This window comes from Schistocerca cancellata, chromosome 9, assembly GCF_023864275.1.
Source record: "Schistocerca cancellata isolate TAMUIC-IGC-003103 chromosome 9, iqSchCanc2.1, whole genome shotgun sequence".
Lineage (NCBI taxonomy): Eukaryota > Metazoa > Arthropoda > Insecta > Orthoptera > Acrididae > Schistocerca > Schistocerca cancellata.
The window spans coordinates 68714154-68740470 of NC_064634.1; positions in this window are offsets into that span (position 1 = coordinate 68714154).

The window sequence follows — 26317 nt, forward strand, 5'->3', positions numbered from 1 at the left end:
ATGTAGGGTTTCGCAGGGATCGAATGAAGGGTAGAGCCACGGATCGTAACACATCTGAAATGTAACGTCCACTGTTCAAAGTGCCGTCAATGCGAACAAGAGGTGACCTAGACGTGTAACCAATGGCACCCAACACCATCAAGCCGGGTGATACGCCAGTATGGCGATGACGAATACACGCTTCCAATGTGCGTTCACGGCGATGTATCCAAACACGGATGCGACCATCATGATGCTGTAAACAGAACCTGGATTCATCCAAAAAAAATGACGTTTTGCCATTCGTGCACCCAGGTTCGTCGTTGAACACACCATCGCAGGCGCAGGTGATGGAGCGTCAAGGGTAACCTTAGCCGTGGTCTCCGAGCTGGTAGTCCATGCTGCTACAAACGTCGTCGAAATGCTCGTGCAGATGGTTGTTGTCTTGCAAACGTCCCCATCTGTTGACTCAGGGATCGAGACGTGGCTGCACGATCCGTTACAGCCATGCGGATAAGATGCCTGTCATCTCGACCGCTAGTGATACGAGGCCGTTGGGATTTAGCACGGCGTTCCGTATTATCCTCCTGAACCCACCTATTCCATATTCAGCTAACAGTCATTGGATCTTGACCAACGCGAGCAGCAATGTCGCGATACGATAAACCGCAATCGCGATAGGCTACAATCCGACCTTTATCTAAGTCGGAAACGTGATGGTACGCATTTCTCCTCCTTACGAGGCATGACAACAACGTTTCACCAGGCAACGCCGGTCAACTGCAGTTTGTGTACGAGAAATCGGTTGGGAACTTTCCTCATGTCAGCACGTTGTAGGTGTCGCCACCGGCGCCAACCTTGTGTGAATGCTCAGAAAAGCTAATCATTTGCATATCACAGCATCTTCTTCCTTTCGGTTAAATTTCGCGTCTGTAGCACGTCATCTTCGTGGTGTAGCAATTTTAATGGCCAGTAGTGCATAAATAAGAACAATGGAACCTGAGTGATGAGATATTGGCTAAGTTCACATGCAGGACTGGTATCAACTGGCATGTTATAGAGCCTTACAAACTTTGTGAGAGTATGCCATAACACGTTACCCCTGACTACTACGAACATTATCGATCGGGAGTGAGTGTCATTGATACAGATCATACATGCAAGCTGTGGCTTCGTGTGGCGACAAGGAGACGGCGTAAGATGGGAGGGGTCAAATTAATTAGACTGCTGAGAATACATTACCACCTGCAACACTGGGCACACGGTGACAGCTCGGAGCACAGGGATGATGTTGAAAGTGCTCTCAGTGGTGTCCACGCCCTTGGATGAAGACCTGACCGAAATAGTGCGAGCGCGAAACGAGAAAAAAATCAGACTGTTATCACCAAGTGGTAACAGACAGGCTCTGCCCAGACTAGTGTGACAGTAATACAGGGTGATTCAAAAAGAATACCACAACTTTAGGAATTTAAAACTCTGCAACGACAAAAGGCAGAGCTAAGCACTATCTGTCGGCGAATTAAGGGAGCTATAAAGTTTCATTTAGTTGTACATTTGTTCGCTTGAGGCGCTGTTGACTAGGCGTCAGCGTCAGTTGATGCTAAGATGGCGACCGCTCAACAGAAAGCTTTTTGTGTTATTGAGTACGGCAGAAGCGAATCGACGAGAATCCACGGGAAACAACTCAGTATGAACGTGACTCGCCTAAGGTGAACGTTTTCTGTGCCATTTCAGCCAATAAAGTTTTTGGTCCCTTTCTCTTCGAAGGTGCTACTGTAACTGGACTACAGTATCTGGAGATGTTAGAGAATTGGCTGTTCCCTCAGCTCGAACAAGAAGCACAACAATTCATATTTCAGCAGGATGGAGCGCCACCACATTGGCACTTATCTGTCCGTAACTACCTGAACGTCAACTACCCGAGGCGATGGATCGGCCGCCAGGCAGCCCGTGACAGAGCACTTCATCACTGGCCTCCAAGAAGCCCTGATCTTACCCCCTGCGATTTTTCTTATGGGGGTATGTTAAGGATATGGTGTTTCGGCCACCTCTCCCAGTCACCATTGATGATTTGAAACGAGAAATAACAGCAGCTATCCAAACTGTTACGCCTGATATGCTACAGAGAGTATGGAACGAGTTGGAGTATCGGGTTGATATTGCTCGAGTGTCTGGAGGGGGCCATACTGAACATCTCTGAACTTGTTTTTGAATGAAAAAAAAACTTTTTTAAATACTCTTTGTAATGATGTATAACAGAAGGTTATATTATGTTTCTTTCATTAAATACACATTTTTAAAGTTGTGGTATTCTTTTTGAATCACCCTGTACTTCAGACTCTTGCGACCAGCTTCACTCTGTCTGACCAGAAGTAAACAACTCTGACGTCGGTTCTGGCGGTCCAGAAGCGAAACATGACATTTCTGTTATCAAGCTGTATGGATATTTGTTCTCAGAAGCTGTACGTAGTTCAGTCATATTATAAATGAAGATATCATGGAAATAAAGGGGAAATCAATTTAATTAGGAAACGAGTTCACGGCACATTCTGATGACCAGCCATTGGTACTACAAGGCAGCCAAAATTACGTTCAAAAAATGTGAAAAGTCAACGAGATACAAAGAGTTTCATTTTTAGTGGTAATGGAAAGAACGTTCTAAGACGGTGTTCTCACTGAAGGAATGGGATAAGACCAGGGTTTGCTTCCACTGTTGACATTACACCTGTTACCTCAATTTGGTTGCGAGTGCAAACGTGATACTGTGTTTCGTTCAAAGTGAGGTAACAGTGTGGTGCTCTAAGGGTCTTTCAAACAAATCAAAGCTCACGAGAGAGAACTGTTTATCAAGAGTCTTAATTTGCTAGGTAACTGGAATGACCAATCTTCATTTCTAACCAGTCTCATTTCTATGACATTATTTACTCATAAAAGGCCTTTGCATAACAATTCCAATGCCAGACATTGCTCTTTTTCATACAGCGTAAGAAAAAAACGAAATGATATTATGAGTGAAATTCCTGTTTGCCATGATTTGCACGGAATAACAAAGTGCAGATTACTGACTGTACAATCGAGTGTGAAGAATACTAGAATGTCAACTAAACATAAAAGCATACATGTTAATCGGCCTTGGAAACTAATCACAGAAAAGGAGGCAGCAGCTATATATTACATATGCGCATTTTTTAGAAAGAAAGAGGCGCTGTTGCAAACGAAATACAGGCAAAATTTACCTTCCAGAAGAACTATCTGTAAAAAAAAAGTTTTGAGTTATATAAAGAAAAATACCCTAAGCTTCCTGTTGCATTAGAGACACACGAAAATATTACACAGTAAACTGAACTTATCATTTGGGTACCTGTATACTGATACCTGCTGAACATGTGACAAATTTCAAGCAGAATTCAAAAGTTTCACTGCGAAGCTTTCACAAAAAAACTCTGAAAAATAAAGGGTAGAAATTACATATTTTGGGTGTTATGGTTTTCAGTCCGAAGAATGGTTTGATGCAGCTGTCCATGCTGTCCTATCCTGTGCGAGCCCCTTCATCTCCGAATAACTACTGCAACCTACATCCATTGAATCTGCTTACTCTATACTGTAATTCCCTTAGAATCACATGATTTCATTAGCTATATTCCATTGTCTTTGTTTTGCTTTTGTTGATGCTCATCTTATATCCTCCCTTCAAGACAGCATCCATTCCGTTCAATTGCTCTTCCAAGTCCTTTGCTGTCTGTGACAGAATTACGATGTCATCGGCAAACCTCAAGGTCTTTATTTCTTCTCCCTGAACTTTAATTCTTACTCCAAATTTTTCTTTTGCTTCCTTTACTGCTTGCTCTATATAGAGATTGAATAACGTCGGGGATAGGGTATAACCATGTCTCACTCTCTTTACGACCACTGCTTCCCCTTCATGCCCCTCGACTCTTATAACTGCCATTTGGTTTCTGTACATATTGTAAATAGCCTTTCGCTCTCTGTATTTTACCCCTGCTACTTTCAGAATCTCAAAGAGTATTCCAGTCAACATTGTCAAAAGCTTTCTCTAAGTCTACAAATGCTGTAAATGTAGCTTTGTCTTTCCTTAACCTGTCTTCTAAGATAAGTCGTAGGGTCAGTACTACCTCGCGTATTCCTACATTTCTCCGGAATCCCAATTGATATTCCCCGAGGTCGGCTTCTACCAGTTTATCCATTCTTCTATAGAGAATTCGTGTTAGTATTTTGCAGCCATGACTTAGTTCCCTAATTTTCACACCTGTCAGCAACTAATTTCTTTCGAATCAGAATTACTACATTCGTCTTGAAGTCTGAGGTAATTTCCCCTGTCTCATTAATCTTGCAAACCAAATGAGAGAGTTTTGTCATGGCTGGCTCTCTCAAGGCTATCAGTAGTTCTGACGGAGTGTAATCTACCCACGTGGCCTTGTTTCGACTTAGATCTTTCAGGGCTCTGTCAAATTCTTCTCGCAGTATTATAGCCCCCCCCCCCTTACATCTTCATCTACCGTCTTCAATTTCATCTCCCTTGTATAGACCCTCTAATACTCCTTCCACCTCAGCTTTCCTTATTTGTTTAGGACTGGTTTTCCAACTGAGCTAAATGACTCTGAGCACTATGGGACTTAACTTCTGAGGTCATCAGTCCCCTAGAACGTAGAACTACTTAAACCTAAATAACCTAAGGACATCACACATATCCATGCCCGAGGCAGGATTCGAACCTGCGACCAACTGATCTCTTGTCTTTCATGCAGCTGCTTCTCTTTTCCCCAAAGGCCTCTTTAATTTTCCTGTATGAGGTATCTGTCTTTCCCCTAGTGAAATATGCTTCTAAATCTCTACATTTGCCATTTAGCTATTGCTGCTTAGCCATTCTGCGTTTCCTGTCAATCTCGTTTTATAGACTTTTGTATTCCCTGTCGCCTGTAACAACTGCTGCATTTTTAAATTTTCCCTTTCATCAATTAAATTCAACACCTCTTGTGTTATCCGAGGATTTCTTCTAGAACTTATCTTTTTACCTATTTGATCTTCTGATGCCTTCACTATTTCATCTCTTAAAGATACCAATTCGTCTTCCACTGTATTCTCCTTCTCCTGCTCTAATCAACTCTTTCCTATTGCTCGCTCTGAAACTCTCAACCACCTCAGGTTCTTTCAACTTATCCAGGTCCCATCTCCTTAATTTCCTATTTTTTTCCAATTACTTCAGTTTTACTCTACAGTTCATAACCAATAAGTTGTGGTCAGAGTTCACAATTGCCCTAGAAATGTCTTACAATTTAACATCTGGTTCCTAAATCTCTGTGTAACCGTTTCATAATTAATCTGAAACCTTCCCGTTTCTCCAGGTCTCTTCAATGTATACAATCTTCTTTTATGATTCTTAAACCAAGTGTTAGCGATGATTAAATTAGGCTCGGTGCAAACTTTTACGAGACGTCTTCTTCTTTCATTCCTTTCTCCCAGTCCACATTCACCTACTGTTTTTCCTTCTCTTCTTTTTCCTACATCGAATTCCAGTCCCCCATCGCAATTAAATTTTCCTCTCCTTTAATTATCTGAATAATTTATTTTATCTCGGCGTACATTTCTTCAATCTCTTCATCATCTGTGGAGCTAGTTGGCGTATAAACTTGTAGTACTATTGTAGGAGTGGACTTCTTGTCTGTCTTGGCTACGATGAAGCCTTCACTATGTGGTTCGTAGTAGCTTACCCGTATTCCTATTTTTTTTTTACTCATTTACCATTTTCCTGCATTACCCCTACTTGACTTTGAGTTTATAACCCTATATTCAGATGAGTGGAAGTACTGTTCCTCCTGCCACCGAACTTCAATGATTCCCACTATATCTAACTTCATACCACCTACTTCCGGTTAAGTGACCTAACATTCCGCTCTCCGGTCTGTAGAATGCCAGTTTTCTTTCTCCTGCTGACGACATCCTCCTAAGTGGCCCCTGCCCGGAATCCAAATGGAGCACTATTTTACCTCCGAAATATTTTACACAAGAGGAGACCATCCTCATTTAAGCATATAGTAGCGCTACATGTCCTTGGAAAAAAATTACGGCTGTAGTTTCCCCTTGCTTTCAGCCGTTCGCAGTACCAGCACAACAAGGCCGTTTTGGTTAGTGTTACGAGGCCAGGTCAGTCAATCATTCAGACTGTTGTTCCTGCAACCGCTATAAAGGCCGTTCCCCCTCTTCAGGAACCACACGTTTGTCTGGCCCCTCAACAGAGAACCCTCCGTTGTGGTTGCACTTGTGGTACGGCTCTCTCTAATTCTAATGCTGAGGCACACAAGTTACCCCCCGATGGCAAGGTCCATGCTTCATGGGGGAAGGAATTACATAAAAAATCAAAATACTTAGTATGGGCCGGCCGAAGTGGCCGTGCAGTTCTAGGCGCTACAGTCTGGAACCGAACGACCGCTACGGTCGCAGGTTCGAATCCTGCCTCGGGCATGGGTGTGTGTGATGTCCTTAGGTTAGTTAGGTTTAATTAGTTCTAAGTTCTAGGCGACTGATGGCCTCAGAAGTCAAGTCGCATAGTGCTCAGAGCCATTTTTTTGAACTTAGTATGGAACACCAGGTTCACAAGCTAAGGGCCGTTACATTTTATTCACGATTGAGAAATCGAGAAAACGAACTACAAAGCAAGGGAAAATGAAGCAATATGCGTGGACATCAAGACACACACCCTTGCCAAATATCAGCACTAACAATGTTTATTACAAGCGTCAATTATCGTTTTACAGTTTCAGTAATCATCAAATGTCCAACAGTGATGCAATATTTTATATTTACACTGAAGGAGTATGGAATAAAGAACCGAATGAAGTTGTTAGTCTTTTGCACAATAATGTGAATGAAGTCGTTGATCCCATGTAAGGTAAGCCGTGCTACTGCTCGCGTTGCTGCCGTTGCTAGGTTGGCATCGTTTAGTTGGTATAGTTACGGTTGTTATCTTCTTCTTGTGTTCATTGGCGCCACTCCGTTTGCAAGCGTCGTCTGTCCGTTAGTGGCAGCAGCGGCGGTTATCGATATCTAGTAATGGTGGTACTATCTTTCGGAGGACGTTGTGGTGTTTCCGTGTGATGTGGGTTGGCAGTCCGGTTGGGGACGGACGAGCAACTAGAACACTCCAGGACCACTGGCGGCACGCAAGACTTCCGGATGGAGGGGCTGTAGTCGTGAGGGGTACAACCCCGTTGTCAACCGGACCCAGGAAGTTTGAGTGGACCTTAATACAAGTAGTGAAACTTCCACCATTGTGAGATCTCGCCATTTGCTTGCGTGTTGCTGCTCGCAGTGTCGCCGAGGCGAAGAGCATCGAGTGGAATGTTTGGGGAAGGCGAACCTAATTAGCCTTCCTCCATTTCTACACTCCTCGAAATTGAAATAAGAACACCGTGAATTCATTGTCCCAGGAAGGGGAAACTTTATTGACACATTCCTGGGGTCAGATACATCACATGATCACACTGACAGAACCACAGGCACATAGACACAGGCAACAGAGCATGCACAATGTCGGCACTAGTACAGTGTATATCTACCTCTCGCAGCAATGCAGGCTGCTATTCTCCCATGGAGACGATCGTAGAGATGCTGGATGTAGTCCTGTGGAACGGCTTGCCATGCCATTTCCACCTGGCGCCTCAGTTGGGCCAGCGTTCGTGCTGGACGTGCAGACCGCGTGAGAGGACGCTTCATCCAGTCCCAAACATGCTCAATGGGGGACAGATCCGGAGATCTTGCTGGCCAGGGTAGTTGACTTACACCTTCTAGAGCACGTTGGGTGGCACGGGATACATGCGGACGTGCATTGTCCTGTTGGAACAGCAAGTTCCCTTGCCGGTCTAGGAATGGTAGAACGATGGGTTCGATGACGGTTTGGATGTACTGTGCACTATTCAGTGTCCCCTCGACGATCACCAGTGGTGTACGGCCAGTGTAGGAGATCGCTCCCCACACCATGATGCCGGGTGTTGGCCCTGTGTGCCTCGGTCGTATGCAGTCCTGATTGTGGCGCTCACCTGCACGGCGCCAAACACGCATACGACCATCATTGGCACCAAGGCAGAAGCGACTCTCATCGCTGAAGACGACACGTCTGCATTCGTCCCTCCATTCACGCCTGTCGCGACACCACTGGAGGCGGGCTGCACGATGTTGGAGCGTGAGCGGAAGACGGCCTAACGGTGTGCGGGACCGTAGCCCAGCTTCATGGAGACGGTTGCGAATGGTCCTCGCCGATACCCCAGGAGCAACAGTGTCCCTAACTTGCTGGGAAGTGGCGGTGCGGTCCCCTACGGTACTGCGTAGGATCCTACGGTCTTGGCGTGCATCCGTGCGTCGCTGCGGTCCGGTCCCAGGTCGACGGGCACGTGCACCTTCCGCCGACCACTGGCGACAACATCGATGTACTGTGGAGACCTCACGCCCCACGTGTTGAGCAATTCGGCGGTACGTCCACCCGGCCTCCCGCATGCCCACTATACGCCCTCGCTCAAAGTCCGTCAACTGCACATACGGTTCACGTCCACGCTGTCGCGGCATGCTACCAGTGTTAAAGACTGCGATGGAGCTCCGTATGCCACGGCAAACTGGCTGACACTGACGGCGGCGGTGCACAAATGCTGCGCAGCTAGCGCCATTCGACGGCCAACACCGCGGTTCCTGGTGTGTCCGCTGTGCCGTGCGTGTGATCATTGCTTGTACAGCCCTCTCGCAGTGTCCGGAGCAAGTATGGTGGGTCTGACACACCGGTGTCAATGTGTTCTTTTTTCCATTTCCAGGAGTGTATATGTTATTATTTGTAAAGTTCAACCACTGGTATTTTTCTGCCTAGTGGCCGCTAAAGCCCCAGTTACCTGCCCTGGAGCTTAGTGTATGTTACAGCAGTGTACTTCTCCTTGCCTTGCCGCTGCTGTCCCGTAAGGTGTGTAGTTCAACAGCTTCGGTGGGGCACGGTCGAGCAGCCAGGTCCGCACAGCGTGAAACACGCCGGGACCACTGGCGGCACGCATTCACTAGCAGGTGGAAGGGCTGTAGTCGCGAGGAGTACAACCTCGTTGTCAACCGGACCCAGGAAGTTTAAGTTGAGTGGACCTTAATTCAAGTAGTGAAACCTCCACCATTGCCTCGTTCTGGCTTGGGTGTGTTAGTCCGTCACTGCATTGGTCATCGGACGTTAGGTAGATTCGGCAAATGATTACTGCACATGCGTTTAAACTGCCACTAGTATGGGTTACCATCTCGCGAAGTGAATGCAACTCTTGGCTGCCTGTCTCATCGCTTGCGAAGTTTTGAGGGACTTTCTCAGGTTGGTCCTTGGAGCAATGTCTGCGCCATCCCTCCTTTCTTTGGTTTGGTCAGATTTGATGATTTTTTAAATTTAAAAACATTTAATAACTGTAATTTCAAGTTTGAAGATGTTTAACTAGTTCTTAATGGATTGCTATTCAGGCCTTCAGCCTTGAAACAGTTTTTAAATTATCACTATTGGGGCCTTCAGCCGAGAAATAGTTTTGAATTTGTTATCATTAAGGCTTTCAGCCAGGGAACACTTCTTAATTTATTGTCACCTTTTATTTGCGATTGTTTCCAACCCAATCCTGCCTTTCTTGGTACCAGGTCTGAACGCTCTGCTACCAGTTGAGACCTGGTACTCAAGGAAGACAGGATTCGGTTACGAATGTGGACGGGGCCCAAATCAGTTACTATTGGTTTTCTTTTGCAATTTCTCACATTTATTTTAAGACAATAATTCCAGTCTCAGCAATAAATAAAAATATCACACATTAATAATAGGGAAGAAACAACTGCCTAATTAATAGTACTTTCAGTACATTACAATTTACAAAATGAGCATAAAATGCAGACACAGCAAATAATATTTTGAAAACAAGGCAATGTGGCCGCAATGAGAAAAAAATGGTTCAAATGGCTCTGAGCACTATGCGACTTAACTTCTGAGGTCATCAGTCGCCTAGAACTTAGAACTAATTAAACCTAACTAACCTAAGGACATCACACACATCCATGCCCGAGGCAGGATTCGAACCTGCGACCGTAGCGGTCGCTCGGTTCCAGACTGTAGCGCCTAGAACCGCACGGCCACTCCGGCCGGCTCCGCAATTAGAAGTTTAAGAAAAGTAATCACAGTTATGACTGAAAGCCTTTGACGGTGAGAATGGCTATTATTAAAAAAATTGACAAACGTACATAAAGTACAGACACAGCAAATAATGTTTTGAAAACAAGGAAACGTGGTCGCAATCAGAATTTTAAGGCATGTAACCACAGTCACGGCTGAAGGCCTTTAACGCCAAGAATGGCAATTATTAAAAAAAATTAACAAACTCACATAACATATAGACACAGCAAATAGAATTTTGTAAACAAGGCAGTGAGGTCACAATCAGAATATTAAGGCAAGTAACCACAGTCACGGCTGAAGGCCTTTAACGCCAAGAATGGCAATTATTAAAAAAATTTAACAGACATACTATCAAACAGCAATGCAATAGCAAAAGTTAATTTAAAAGACAGGGAACTGATCACCAAACAGGTGAGACAAATGATGTTAACTTGGTAATACAATAATAAAACAATAACAGAATAATAAAACACAAGGGCCAGTCACAGACAGTGCTCCAGGAATCGACCTCTGAGTAGGTCAGGCCAAAAACACTTCCTCGAGCGATGAGAAAGGCAGTCAAGTTTTTCATTCACATCACGAGATGGTAACTCAGACTAGTGACAGTCTAACGAATGACTAATTATAATCTAGGTGAGGTTATCTCATGTCCACTAAACCAAATGCTGAGATGTAAAAATACGCGAAAGCTAGAACCGGCGGTCTGGACTCCACCCGCAGAATACTGCGCTTAGAGCGCCCGGAACAAGAAAGGACTCACTACCACCAAAGCAGAAGAATCGCCAACCAATCTACAATCAAGAAAGCTGTCAAACTTACGTGCCTCACTGGACAGAGGCGGGAAGGCGAGGAAATGTACACTGCCGTTACATACACTAACCCCCAGGGCAGGTAACTGGGGCGTTAGTGGCCAACAGGCAGGAAAAATACCGTTGGTTGAACTTAACAATAGTAACAAGCTGAAGGTAGTAAATCGTAATTAGAAGCCCAGGAAAGCTAGTCAGATTTGCCTTCTCCAAGCACTCCACTCACTGCTCTTCGCCTCGGCGACACTACACGCAGCAACACGAACCCAAGTCACTGGAGAATTGCGAGGTTTTAAAATGGTGGAGGTTTCTCTACTCAAATTGAAATGCACTCAACTTAAAACTTGCAGGATCCGGTTTCGACGAGGTCGTGCACCCTCAGGACCACAGCTCTTCGATCCGGCAGTCCATGCGCGTCGCCAGTGGTCCCGGCGTGTTCTCGCTCTGCACGGACCTCGTGCGTCCCCAACCAAACTGCTCACTGACACGACCCAGAAGAACAACGACGTCACCCCAAAGATAGGGCCACAGTTACTACATATCGACAACACCGCTGCTGCCACTAGGGGTCAGACAATGCTTGCGACACCAAGTGGCGCTAGTCAACACAAGAAGAAGACAAACAACCGCAACCATGTCAGCTAAACGATACAGTCTGGCCTCCAGCAGAGAACGACCTGGAGGGGGGGGGGGGGGGAGGGTGTTAGGGGACTCAACTGGCGGCCTAACCAAACTTAATTTGGTTAAGGAGGACCCAGAATTGCTTACTGGTGCAGTTGTCTTTAACCAGAAGATTAACTGGGCCTAAAATCCGCATAATCATAAGCAAACCCACAAAATGGGGAGTAAACTTGCCGAGGTTGCCAACAGACACCTTCCTCCAGGAGGGAAAATTACGAACATACACCTGATCTCCCGGCTTACCCCTGAACGATCTCTGATTACGGCTATAACGACCAGCTTGTTTGTTGTGAGCCCTGAGAATATTGCGCCTGGCACGATTCCAGTTTTCCTTGACGACCTGAGGAGTGATCTCCGCAGGAATTAGGTCTTGAATCCCGTATAAGTTCGAAAGGGGGGAATTAACAGGATAAGCAAACACCAAGGAAACTGGAGTAGCCTTCAATGCCTCATGGCTGGCGGTATTGAAGGCAAAACCAGTTCAAGGGAGACTAGAATCCCACTTACTGGAAGACTTCTGATGAAAGATAATCAGTGCGGATATGAGGTTGTGATTGACCGTTTCCACGAAGGAGCCCTGCCGATAATACGGAGTGGCAGTTACATGCTTAACACCGCTTTCAAAACAGAAGGCGTTGAAGGGAGCAGAAGGAAAGGTCGGTGCGTTATCTAATGATTTGCTTAGGAGGTCCAAACACACTAAATACGTTAGTTAAATGCGCAATGATGGTGGCAGCAGTCACATTACGACTCGGAAGAAGCCAGGTAAACGTCGAAAACGCATCAATAATGGCTAATACATACCGATGGACTCTTCTGGTGCGAGGAAAGGTCACCACATAATCAATAAAGAGTTTGTCCATGGGGCAAGATTCAGCTCAAAACTAAGGAACCTCTGTTGAATAGCGTTGTTCGGTTTGGACACACGACACAACTGACACTGAGAAACCATTTCTCTCTAACGTCTCGGTCAATAGACGGCCAAGTCTGATGCTCCTTAATTTTCTGCAAGGTCTTATAGGGTCCTAAATGCCCACTATTCAACGAGTTGTAAATTTAAGGAAAACCGGGCGTATTACGGTGACTGGCAGCCAGATCTTAAACTCCCTGGCACGTTCCACCCTTTTACACAAAATGCCTTTTCTGATCATGTATTCATCCACACGTTCTCCCACCGAAAGCCGTTTCTTAACCATCCCCCAAGTGGGGTCCTGATCCTGACGGTCGGCAGTGTCGCTAAACAAAAGAGGAATACCGCCTAACACGACACAACTAAGATTGCATTCGACAGCTTCTTGGGCGCCCTCACTAGATGGTTGTTCAGTAAACATACGGCTGAGGACGTCCATGAGCGTATTCTTAGTGCCTCTAATGAGTTTAACCTCGAACTGAAACGCCGAAATGCGTATCGCACACCTGGCGATACGGCCAGTTTTACGTGGCCAGGCTAGCAGCTTAAGGCTTGTCGGACTAAGGCTTGTTTGTCAGTCTCTAGCTGAAATACTCTACGTTCGAGATAAAAATATAGCATTTGAGAAATCTTTCAGACAGGAGGATCGTACAAACATACCGCCGTTTGAGTCTCGTACAGATTCCCGTATGGAGCACATAGTGATAGACATCCCTGGGCTTGTGAAGCAGCTGAATGGGGTGCAAATAAATAAATCGCCAGGTCCTGATGGGATTTCAATTCGGTTTTACAGAGAGTTCTCTGTTGCATTGGCTCCTTACATAGCTTGCATTTATCGCGAATCTCTTGCCCAACGTAAAGTCCCGAGCGACTGGAAAAAAGCGCAGGTGACGCCTGTATATAAGAAGGGTAGAAGGACGGATCCTCAAAATTACAGACCAATATCATTAACATCGGTTTGTTGCAGGATTCTCGAACATATTCTCAGTTCTAATATAATGAATTTCCTGGAGACAGAGAAGTTGCTGTCCACGCATCAGCACGGCTTTAGAAAGCATCGCTCCTGCGAAACGCAACTCGCCCTTTTTTCACATGATATCTTGGTGAGTGTTCATCGGAGGTGAGGGTATCATCTGGAGTGGGCCAGGGAAGTGTGGTAGGTCCTCTGTTGTTTTCTATCTACATAAATGATCTTTTGCATAGGGTGGATAGCAATGTGCGGCTGTTTGCTGATGATGCTGTGGTGTACAGGAAGGTGTCGTCTTTGAGTGACTGTAGGAGGATACAAGATGACTTGGACAGGATTTGTGATTGGTGTAAAGAATGGCAGCTAACTCTAAATGTAGATAAATGTAAATTAATGCAGATGAATAGAAAAAAATCCTGTAATGTTTGAATACTCCATTAGTAGTGTAGCGTTTGACACAGTCACGTCGATTAAATATTTGGGCGTAACACTGCAGAGCGATATGAAGTGGGACAAGCATGTAATGGCAGTTGTGGGGAAGGCGGATAGTCGTCTTCGGTTCATTGGTAGAATTTTGGGACGATGTGGCTCATCTGTAAAGGAGACTGCTTATAAAACACTAATACGACCTTTTCTTTAGTACTCCTGGAGCGTTTGGGATCACTATCAGGTCGGATTGAGGGAGGACATAGAAGCAATTCAGAGGCGGGCTGCTAGATTTGTTACTGGTAGGTTTGATCATCACGCGAGTGTTACGGAAATGCTTCAGGAACTCGGGTTGGAGTCTCTAGAGGAAAGGAGGCGTTCTTTTTGTGAATCGCTACTGAGGAAATTTAGAGAAACAGCATTTGAGGCTGACTGCAGTACAATTTTACTGCCGCCAACTTACATTTCGCGGAAAGACCACAAAGATAAGAGAGATTAGGGCTCGTACAGAGGCATCTAGGCAGTCATTTTCCCCTCGTTCTGTTTGGGAGTGCAACAGGGAGAGAAGATGCTAGTTGTGGTGCGAGGTACCCTTCGACACGCACCGTATGGTGGATTGCGGAGTATGTATGTAGATGTAGATGTATATTAACTCCGTACTTATCCAGCGCGAACAAGATGGCCAATGCTGCACATTCGTAAACAGAATATTTAAGTTCGGCGCTGGTTAACCGACGAGATGTGTATGCTAATGGCTGCCTTTGACCTTCGAATTCCTGGAGGAAGACTACCGAAATTCACGCATTCAATGCGTCGGTTTGGACAATACATTTCTTATTAAAATGATGCACTCCGAGAACGGGAGGATAGTCTATGGCCGCCTTAATATGCTCAAATGCGGCATCTTGAGCAGGTCCCCACTCAAAACGCACCCCTTTCCGGCGCAGTTCATTTAGAGGAGCCGCCAACTGAGCAAAATTAAGAATAAAACGCCTAAAATAATTCGCCATCCCTGTGAACTTGGCAATCCCTCGCTTATAATTGGGCGTTAGAAGGGCTCTCAAGGCCTTAGTCCGCTCCTGACCGATGCGAATACTCTCGCTTTATACTGCCTGGCTAATGTCACCTTACTGGGCGATACAGGGACTGTCTGACGGGAATATGGTTAGACAGACGAACATGGTAGTCAAGAACAATAGCCTGCTGGGAAGAAAGATGGGTGAGATCAAACTCACTAACCTTATCATCAACAGCCAGCATTCCCGCAACTCGATGCACCTCATGTTTAGTACACTCACAGAACCCAAATTTCTGACCACAAGCGAACTTCAAGAAAAAGGTGTTTCCTGAATAATCCAAGACAAGACCAGTTTTACTGATAAAATCACATCCCAAAATCAAATCGACCGGCAGCATCTTAACCAAGGCCAGAGACACAGGCCACGAGAAATCACCAACAGAGATGCTTCCTTGGTCCCAACCGTGCAGAGGCAACACCTGCCCGTTGGCCAACTGACGTCTCTGCACGGCCAAAGGGACCTTCCTAAGTCTCACAAGGTGACCAAATTCAAGAAACCATTCCAGGCTCAATAATGAAAAGGAGTTACCAGAATCCAACAGGGCACAAATATGTTCGCCACTTACTCGAGAACAAATACACTCCTGGAAATGGAAAAAAGAACACATTGACACCGGTGTGTCTGACCCACCATACTTGCTCCGGACACTGCGAGAGGGCTGTACAAGCAATGATCACACGCACGGCACAGCGGACACACCAGGAACCGCGGTGTTGGCCGTCGAATGGTGCTAGCTGCGCAGCATTTGTGCACCGCCGCCGTCAGTGTCAGCCAGTTTGCCGTGGCATACGGAGCTCCATCGCAGTCTTTAACACCGGTAGCATGCCGCGACACGTGGACGTGAACCGTATGTGCAGTTGACGGACTTTGAGCGAGGGCGTATAGTGGGCATGCGGGAGGCCGGGTGGACGTACCGCCGAATTGCTCAACACGTGGGGCGTGAGGTCTCCACAGTACATCGATGTTGTCGCCAGTGGTCGGCGGAAGGTGCACGTGCCCGTCGACCTGGGACCGGGCCGCAGCGACGCACGGATGCACGCCAAGACCGTAGGATCCTACGCAGTGCCGTAGGGGACCGCACTGCCACTTCCCAGCAAATTAGGGACACTGTTGCTCCTGGGGTATCGGCGAGGACCATTCGCAACCGTCTCCATGAAGCTGGGCTACGGTCCCGCACACCGTTAGGCCGTCTTCCGCTCACGCGCCAACATCGTGCAGCCCGCCTCCAGTGGTGTCGCGACAGGCGTGAATGGAGGGACGAATGGAGACGTGTCGTCTTCAGCGATGAGAGTCGCTTCTGCCTCGGTGACAATGATGGTCGTATGCGTGTTTGGCGCCGTGCAGGTGAGCGCCACAATCAGGACTGCATACGACCGAGGCACACAGGGCCAACACCCGGCATCGTGATGTGGGGAGCGATCTCCTACACTGGCCGTACACCACTGGTGATCGTCGAGGGGACACTGAATAGTGCACGGTACATCCAAACCGTCATCGAACCCATCGTTCTACCATTCCTAGACCGGCAAGGGAACTTGCTGTTCCAACAGGACAATGCACGTCCGCATGTATCCCGTGCCACCCAACGTGCTCTAGAATGTGTAAGTCAACTACCCTGGCCAGCAAGATCTCCGGATCTGTCCGCCATTGAGCATGTTTGGGACTGGATGAAGCGTCGTCTCACGCGGTCTGCACGTCCAGCACGAACGCTGGTCCAACTGAGGCGCCAGGTGGAAATGGCATGGCAAGCCGTTCCACAGGACTACATCCAGCATCTCTACGATCGTCTCCATGGTAGAATAGCAGCCTGCATTGCTGCGAAAGGTGGATATACACTGTACTAGTGCCGACATTGTGCATGCTCTGTTGCCTGTGTCTATGTGCCTGTGGTTCTGTCAGTGTGATCATGTGATGTATCTGACCCCAGGAATGTGTCAATAAAGTTTCCCCTTCCTGGGACAATGAATTCACGGTGTTCTTATTTCAATTTCCAGGAGTGTATAAGGCAGCGGGAGTGATGATCGAGCAGCGACACGGGCACACCAGGGTTTAAAGGCTCGACCCCGGGGTCGCTGCCCAGCTGGGCGGAATTTATTGGCTCTGGGTGTCCGCGGCTGAATGCAAGTACGAACTAAATGCCCCGTTCGACCGCACCTGAAACAACGCCGCGATTCCCCTTTAGCAGACTCAGCTGATGTTGGTAATCCAGAGGTACCCTCAGTGATGCCCACGGTGTCCATCATCCGAGAATAGCAACGTGGATATCGCTACAACGGTGGCGCGAAAATCTTCCCAAGTGGAGGGACGACCACGAAAAACAACATGTGACTTATCCGCCGCTCGCATTGCCTTTAGGACAATTGAAACTAACTCTCGTTCTGGCAAGTCGGCTAACAAGGCCAAACAGGCCGTCTTAACTCTTTCCACATATTGACACAACTCCTCCCTATCTTTCTGCATTTGCCAAACATAGCGACACTCGAGCTGTTTACGAACTCTGGTGGTCAGTCTTTCGCTGATCACAAGTTCCCTCAACTCCTGTCATGAAAACCCTTCTGCCATGGCCCTGGATACCAGAGTCCTCAATTCGCCTCTAGCTAAAGGATACAACAGTGCCAAAATTACCTGATGCAAAACAACAAACGGATCAGCGTGTTGCTCAAAGCGAACCAACAACCGTTCAAGTTGCTCGAGTTGGTCTATGGCTAATTCTGTGATGTCTCGAAACAGATGAACCAGAGGATTTGGCAATTTAGCAAACGCCCCTGCTAACCTCTCGGAGGACATCAGGGCGTTATTCCTGGGGTCGCTAGCACACTGCCCGGTGTAATGGTACTTGAATTACGTAACCATTACGGCACTTCACCCCAACCACTCGATACCAGCAATATTCTACTGTGTTTCTGTAAAATAGCTCACATATTTCTGTGACAACATTCAGATTTGTTTTCATTAATGTAGAGGTACTTCGATACATCGAAATGTATATATTGCAATGATATTATTCTTATGTGTATTCTTTCTTTTGTCACTATGATCTTTGACGTACTTGTAACTCTGATTTTTGGGCGCTTCAGCGGTTATTATAGAGTCAAGCTTTGGTCGTCCTGTTAAAAAGACGCAAATTGTGGTCAGTTTATGAAATGTGAACTTTAACGGTGAGGAAGATATTTTCAAGTATGTTTTATATTGTGAAGTGATGTTCTGGAACGAGTTACGTGATATTGCAACAAAAGTAATAAAAAAGAAATGTAACTTAAATTCGGAGTGCTGATTACTTTTTTACATCACCATTGTCCTAACTTGCAGAAGTTTAATCTTCAAGAATGGTTTACGAAACACATCTATAAAACTTTCGAATATCGCAGAATAACACCTAGGCCTCTTTGCATCCGAGCTTGGAATCATCACTACCTAGATTTTCGACGGTTGAGCCATGAGTTCACAACGAGACCAGCGTGGGAAACACGAAAAGATGAGTGCCTAGTTTATCGCTTATTTCAAGAAATGACTTTATTAACTGTGCTCTAATGACACCTGCCACATAATATAACTTTGTTGTTGCCCTAAAATGCAATACTTAGCAGCGTGAGCAACACTACAATCATAATTAATTTTTGACCTTTGTTGTGGTAGGGTTGTTATACCGGAAAATAATAAATCCTGCTCGCCCGTCCTCTTCCATCAAGCTCTAAACATGTGACCTTAAACTGCAATTCATTAACCAAGGACCCCAATTCAGCGGTTGATTCCTTATCACGATCCTCTAACTTTAATGCCGTTTAATCAGACATCCAGTTGACTAAATGTACCAACTCTGCCCACACCCTGTCTAACTGACTCCCACTAGGTTGAGTGCCCTCTAAAAAGCCAATATTGTCCTCAAGACTCCTAAAAGCTTTAAACAAAAACTCAATGGCTGCCTCTGGTGCAGAGATGTCGGGTTGCCAATGCGCAGGTGTCGCCTCTGCTTGGTTAGGCCCGAGGAAGTGTCTCAGTTGGCGATTTCTCGTGGCCGGTCTCTTTGCACTTGGTTAAGAAGGTGTCGGTCAATTTGATTTTGGGGTGTGATTTTGTCGGTAAAACTGGTCTTGTCTTGGATTATTCCGGGTACATTTTTCTTTAAGTTCGCTTCTGCTCAGAAATTTGGGTTATGTGAATGTGCTAAACGTAAGGTGCATCGAGATGCCGGTGTACGTGTCAGGATGTGGCTGAGGTGGAAGTGGGGTCTAAAAAAGAACAAGTGTTAATTTTTCAACTCCGGTCGGCAAACTGCCTCCCGTTTATTGAGAAAACATTTACTGATTGACCTAGTCGAGGTACATTAATGTGAGTTTAGAGGCCCTAAGGCGCAAACTAATTGAGCCGGGCCTCGAAAAGTGCACGGAGGCAACCGGCCAATGCGTCCGATCTCGTCGGGGGCCTGTCAGTAAAAGAGGGCGATCCACACGCCTCGTCCGCGCAGCTCGGCGCGGCGGGCGCTCACACGTGATCTCCTGGACCTTTCTGATTGGCTGCTGTAGGAGCTCTACCTAGGCAAGCGACGCTTCCCTAAGCGTCACCCCGTCAACAGAAAGGTTGTTCGTCGAGCACGTGAACAAGCCGTGGGATAGCGGCACATACTGGAAAAATCTGACGTGTCGCCAACCCAGGGCCCGCGCACGGCTTTGTGAAGATCCATTGACATCCATAGCTCAGGCATTTAAAAAAAAATCCTTTTCTTTTATTGAAAATAAAGGACTCCCGTACTCAATCTGTCAGCACCTGTACACGGGAATGCTGGCTGTTGATACTAAAGTTAGTGAGTTTGATCTCACCCATCTTTCTTCCCAGCAGGCCTCTGAACTAGGGGGCTTGTTGGAGAGGTTCCCAGAACTTCCCTGTGACAGACTGGGTGTTACTAATGTTCTCGAATACCATATTCGTCTATACAGAGTGTTACAAAAAGGTACGGCCAAACTTTCAGGAAACATTCCTCACACACAAACAAAGAAAATATGTTATGTGGACATGTGTCCGGAAACGCTTGCTTTCCATGTTAGAGCTCATTTTATTACTTCTCTTCAAATCAAATTAATCATGGAATGGAAACACACAGCAACAGAACGTACCAGCGTGACTTCAAACACTTTGTTACAGGAAATGTTCAAAATGTCCTCCGTCAGCGAGGATACATGCATCCACCCTCCGTCGCATGGAATCCCTGATGCGCTGAGGCAGTCTAGGAGAACGGGGTATTGTATCACAGCCGTCCACAATACGAGCACGAAGAGTCGATACATTTGGTACCGGGCTTGCGTAGACAAGAACTTTCAAATGCCCCCATAAATGAAAGTCAAGAGGGTTGAGGTCAGGAGAGCGTGGAGGCCATGGAATTGGTCCGCCTCTACCAATCCATCGGTCACCGAATCCGTTGTTGAGAAGCGTACGAACACTTCGACTGAAATGTGCAGGAGCTCCATCGCGCATGAACCACATGCTGTGTCGTACTTGTAAAGCAGCACAGGTAGAGTATCCCGTATGAAATCATGATACCGTGCTCCATTGAGCGCAGGTGGACGAAACTAAAATGAGCTCTAACATGGAAATTAAGCGTTTCCGGACACATGTCCACATAACATCTTTTCTTTATTTGTGTGTGAGGAATGTTTCCTGAAAGTTTGGCCGTACCTTTTTGTAACACCCTGTATAACCGTATTCCTGTCAGGAGGTCCCCATATCGTCTCTCACCGCCTAAGATGAAGATGCTAAGGGCATAGATCTCCTAAGTGCTTGAGTAAGGAGTTATTAGGCCTTCTACATCTGCTTATGCCTGCCCTATATTCCTTATCCCTAAGGATCAGGGGCCTGATTTTCGGGCTGTTGTTGACTACCGTCACCTAAATACGAAGGTTATCCTAGAATCAGTTCCTTTACCTGATCTTCATAACTCTTTTACTTGTTTTGCTGGGACTATTTGGTTCACTGCGCTCGATCTGAATGAGGCCTATTATCAGATTCCCTTAGCCGCAGAATGTAAACACGTTACGGTATTTTGTACTGATTGGAATCTGTTTGAGTTTAACAGGGTACCCTTTGGTTTGGCTACTGGCGCAGCAGTCCTTACTCGTTTGCTGGATAATATTCTTGGAGACTTGAAATTAGCCTGTGTTTATGATTATCTGGAAAATTTGGTAATTTATAGTCGTTCTTTTCAAGAGCATCCGGAACACATCCAGCAAGATTTGCTAGGTTGCAGGGGGCCAGTTAGACTGTTAAACCCAGTAAGGTGACATTAGCCAGGTATCCTTCTTAGGTCATCTAGTATTAGGTGAAAGCATTCGCACTGACCAGGAGCGGATTAAGGCATTGAGGGCTCTGCCGCCGCTTACTGATAAACGTTGGATTACCAGGTTTATAGGCATGGTGAATTATTTTAGGCGTTTTGGCGGCTCCTTTAAATGAACTGCGCCGAAAGGGGGTGCTTTTTGAATGGAGATATGCCCAAGTGGCTCCTATTGAGCATATTAAGGCAGCTATCGCCAATCCTCTGGTTCTCGGAGTGCCTGATTTTATAAGAAATTCACTGTCGAAACCGACGCATCTAATGCTGGAATTTCGGCAGTCCTCCTCCAGGAGTTCGAGGGTCAGAGGCAGCCATTAGCATACGCGTCTCCTCCGTTAACCAGCGCCGAGCTTAAATATTCTGTTTACGAATGGGAGGCATTGATCGTCTTGTTCGCGCTAGAGAAGTACCGGTTTTATCTCGAACATAGAGTATTTCAGCTAGAGGCTGACAATAAAGCCTTAAGCTGGGTGCTAGCCAGACCGCGTAAAACTGGCCATATCGCGAGGTGGGCGGTACGCATTTCGGCGTTTCAGCTCGAGATTAAACACATTAGGGGCACTGAGAATGTGATCGCGGACGTCCTCAGCCGTATGTTTACTGAACATCCGTCTAGTGAAGGCGCCCAGGAAACTGAGGGGGGCAATCTTAGTTGTGTCGTGTTAGGCGGTATTCCTCGTTTGTTTAGTGACATTGCCGACCAACAGGATCAGGATCCCACTTGAGGACCCGTTAAGAAACGGCTTTCGGTGGGAGAACGTTTGGGTGAATACGTTATCAGCAAAGGCATTTTGTGCAAAAGGGTGGGACGTGCCAGGGAGATTAAGATCTGTCTACCAGCCGCCCTAATACGCCAGGTTTTCCATTACTTTCACAACTCTTTGATTAGCGGGCATTTAGGAACGTATAAGACCTTACATAAGATTAAGGAGCATCTGACTTGGCCGTCTTTGAACCGAGACGTTAGAGAAATGGTTTCTCGGTGTCAGTTGAATTTTCAATATGGTGTTGGGCCGCCCTTAGCCTTGATGGCAGCTTCCACTCTGGCAGGCATACGTTCAATCAGATGTTGGAAAGTTTCTTGGGGAATGGCACCCCACTCTTCACGGAGTACTGCGCTGAGGAGAGGTACTGATGTCGGTCGGTCAGGACTGGCACGAGGTCGGCGTTCCAAAACATCCCAAAGGTGTTCTATAGGATTCAGGTCACGACTCTGTGTAGGCCAGTCCATTACAGTGATGTTGCTGTCGTGTAACCACTCCGCCACAACCCATGCATTATGAACAGGTGCTCGATCGTGTTGATAAATGCAATCGCCATCCTCGAATTGCTCTTCAACAGTGGGAAGCAAGAAAGTGCTTAAAGTATCGTTGCAGGCCTGTGCTGTGATAGTGTCGTGCAAAACAACAAGGGGTACAAGCCCACTACATGAAAAACACGATCACACCATAACACCGAATTTTACTGTTGGCAATACACAAGCTGGCAAATGGCCTTCACCGGGCATTCTCTATACCCACAGTCTGCCATTGGATCGGCACATTGTGTATCGTGATTCTTGACTCTACACAACGTTTTTCCACCGTTCAGACGTCCATTATTTACGCTCCTCACACCAAACAAAAACATCGGAAACAGTGGATCTAGGGATGTCTAGGAGTGTGGAAATCTCTCGTAAGACGTATGTCAGAAGTGACATCCAATCACCTGATCAAGTTCGAAGCCCATGAGTTCCGCAAAGCGCCCCATTCTGCTCTCTCACAATGTCTAATGACTACTGAGGTCGCTTTCCGCCCCGATAGCTGAGTGATCAGCGTGACGGATTGTCGTCGTACGAACCCGGGTTCGATTCCCGGCTGGGTCGGCGATTTTCTCCGCTCAGGGACTGGGTGTTGTGTTGTCTTCATCATCATTTCATCCCCATCCGGCGCGCAGGTCGCCCAATGTGGCGTCGAATGTAATAAGACCTGCACCAAGGCGGCCGGACCTGCCCCATAAGGGGCCTCCCAGCCAATGAAGCCAAACGCTCATTCCCATTTCCTCTGAGGTCGCTGGAAAACTTCCTGAAGCATTTAGTGTGTCTCCGTTGCAGTTTTTTTAAGCAGGAAACAAAATTTCACACACACTCTTTGTTCTTTTAAAGCTGGCGTAACGACTTCGCAGAGGTAACCCACCAACAGTCAGAGAAACTCAATACCACACTTTCACGTTCGGTTCTACACTGACGCCGTCTGCACAGCTGTTTCATGAAGGTCTCTACCAGCACCATCTAGCGTGAGAACCGTGCACTATGTATACGAGTGGCGGCGCCCTCGGAGTCCGGTTTGCTTTGGGTCCCCCCTCGTATATCAGTTTTTTTCATTTTCCCGTAAATAATCATGCCAGTATTTTGCAACCAAGACTTATTAAACTGACAGATCTATAATATTCGCACATGTCAACACCTGCCTTCCTGTGAATTGTACGTGGAGCGTTCAGCAAGTAACGCAACCCTTTTTTTTTTCTCGGCCAGTATCGGTTGAAAAATTGCGGAATTTGTTTTGGGACATCGTGGAATATTCCCGCTTCAGCCCCTGTAGTTTCGTGAAGTTCCGATTGGTGGCAGCAAGATGTGTAGGCTTCAAATTGACGTCCGTAACGCAGGTGCGTTCCTAGCAGACAGCCGTAATTGAGTGTCTTTTGGTGGAAAACCAGAGCATCGCAGATAATCGTAGGTGCTTGCAGAATGCCTGCGGAGACCTGGGAGTGAACAAAAATACGGTGAGTCCTTGGGCAAGGCGTCTGTCACCGTGGTAACAAGGTGGGACGAACCCGTCAGATCTCTCCTGCCGGCCGGCTGCACACGGCTGTGACTCCTGTAGTGTTGCGGAATAGTAAAGAGTTGGAAACGTGGAATATTGTCAAAGTTTCGTTGCCTTTGTCGAGAGCCAGAGGCAGTAGGTTAGCCAAGAGGTAAGAGAATTGCACATGTAGGGAATGTGTCGTCACGCAGAGGCAATGGCCTGGTTACACACAACAGGCGAGATAGAATTGCTTAGCACGCAGGTTGGTGTTAGATGGAGACTTTCGTTTAGTGCAAGACAGAGGTATAGTGTCAGCTGTACTGCATTTCACAACTTCGCGTAAGTCTGCCGTAACAACACGTAACTCTGTCGCAAGAATACGTAAGGGGCGAGTATGACAGGTGAATCACCAGTATAAGTGGAACGAATGCGTTCATTACAAACGAGCATGACGTCAGGACGTCGCTCGTGCTTCCTTTAAATACGCCAGCTTTGATAGCAACAAGGCACTCGCAGTCAGACTTGCAGTTAGATGTGTACTGGGTCGCTGCATAGCGCTCAGCTCGGTGATCGACATGTTAATCTTTATTAATGAGATGTTGCCGTAAGGGCGGCCCATCCAGCAGCAGACGTGAGGGGACAGTACCAGCTCTGGTCCTCTCTGCCGCCGCTGTCAATCATCGACCCAGGATTAGCAGATATCGCGGCAGACTCGCTCGCCGCCAATGCTGACCACATCAGTGAGCCGTCGTCGAGATCGTGCGGGGCCTAGGCCCTGTGCATCCGCCGTCACAACCGGGTGAGCCGACGACGCTGGGGAACTGCAGCCCGTTCTGCCCGTCCACCACGGGCGAGCCAGAAGGAGGAGCAGGAAAGAAGACGGGGTGGGACAGAGTACACTCCGCACTACGAGAACGCCTCTCGTGCTGACAGCGCTGGGACTCCAACCCGGAGCCTCCTGCTGTCTGCCGCCCAGCCGGCCGGCCAGCTGGGCGCCGCTAGCCACACGTGGCCGAAGTACGAAGTAAGGACAGTCCACCGCTACGTCACCGCACGCGGCGCTGCACTAGCAAGACTTACAGCCCGGAGCTGGTGTCATCGCTACGAGTCAGCGAGGTCTCGGGGAAGGTCGTTGATATCACCAAGCCACATTGTACTCGGCAGGAATAAAGGTGTTATGAATTAATCATATTTCTTTGGCGTTTGTGACGCGTCCACAGTCATTTCCTAGCATCCTGACAACTGGAGAGTCTCCGCTTGGCGTCCAGTCCACTGTAGGCGACTGGGACCACTGGGGTGCCTACACTCCTGCAATACTGTCACGTGCAGACATGTTCATTCGTGGTGATCGACTGATCACAATTAAACACCTTGCTGCTCAACTAGATGCCTTTGTCGATAGTGCTGAGGCACTCGTTCATTAGTTGGGGTTCTCAGAGGTGTGTGCCCGATGATCTCCTTGCTGCCTGACAGAAGACGTTAAAGAGCAGCAAGGAGCCGTTTGCTTGTTACGAAGATGATAGTGGCAATTTTTTGTCGGAAATTGTCACAGGTGATGAAACACGGGTTCACCATTTCGAACCGACACAAAACGGCAATCCATGGAATGGCACCACACCACCACTCCTCCGAAGAAAAAGTTCGAATCCGCACGCGAAGCTGATAAAGTCATGACGACGGTCTTCTGTTACTCTGAAGGGATTATTCTGTTTAACGTTCTCTGTCATGGTTCAATGATTAATTCGGAAATGTATTGTGCTACCCTCAGGAAATCGAAGAAACAACTTCAGCGTATTCGTCGCCACAAAAAAGCAAACGAACTTCTCCTTCTTCGCCTCCTTCATCACAGTGCAAGGCTTCAATCAAATCTTCGCACCCTAGAGGAGCTGACAATACTACATTGGACCGTTCTTTGGCCGGCCGCGGTGGTCTAGCGGTTCTGGCGCCGTAGTCCGGAACCACGGGACTGCTACGGTCGCAGGTTCGAATCCTGCCTCGGGCATGGGTATGTGTGATGTCCTTAGGTTAGTTAGGTTTAAGTAGTTCTAAGTTCTAGGGGATTTATGACCTAAGATGTTGAGTCCCATAGTGCTCAGAGCCATTTGAACCATTTGGACCGTTCTTTGTCATCCACTCTGTAGCTGTGTCTTGCATCTTCCGACTTCTATCTGTGTCGCCCAA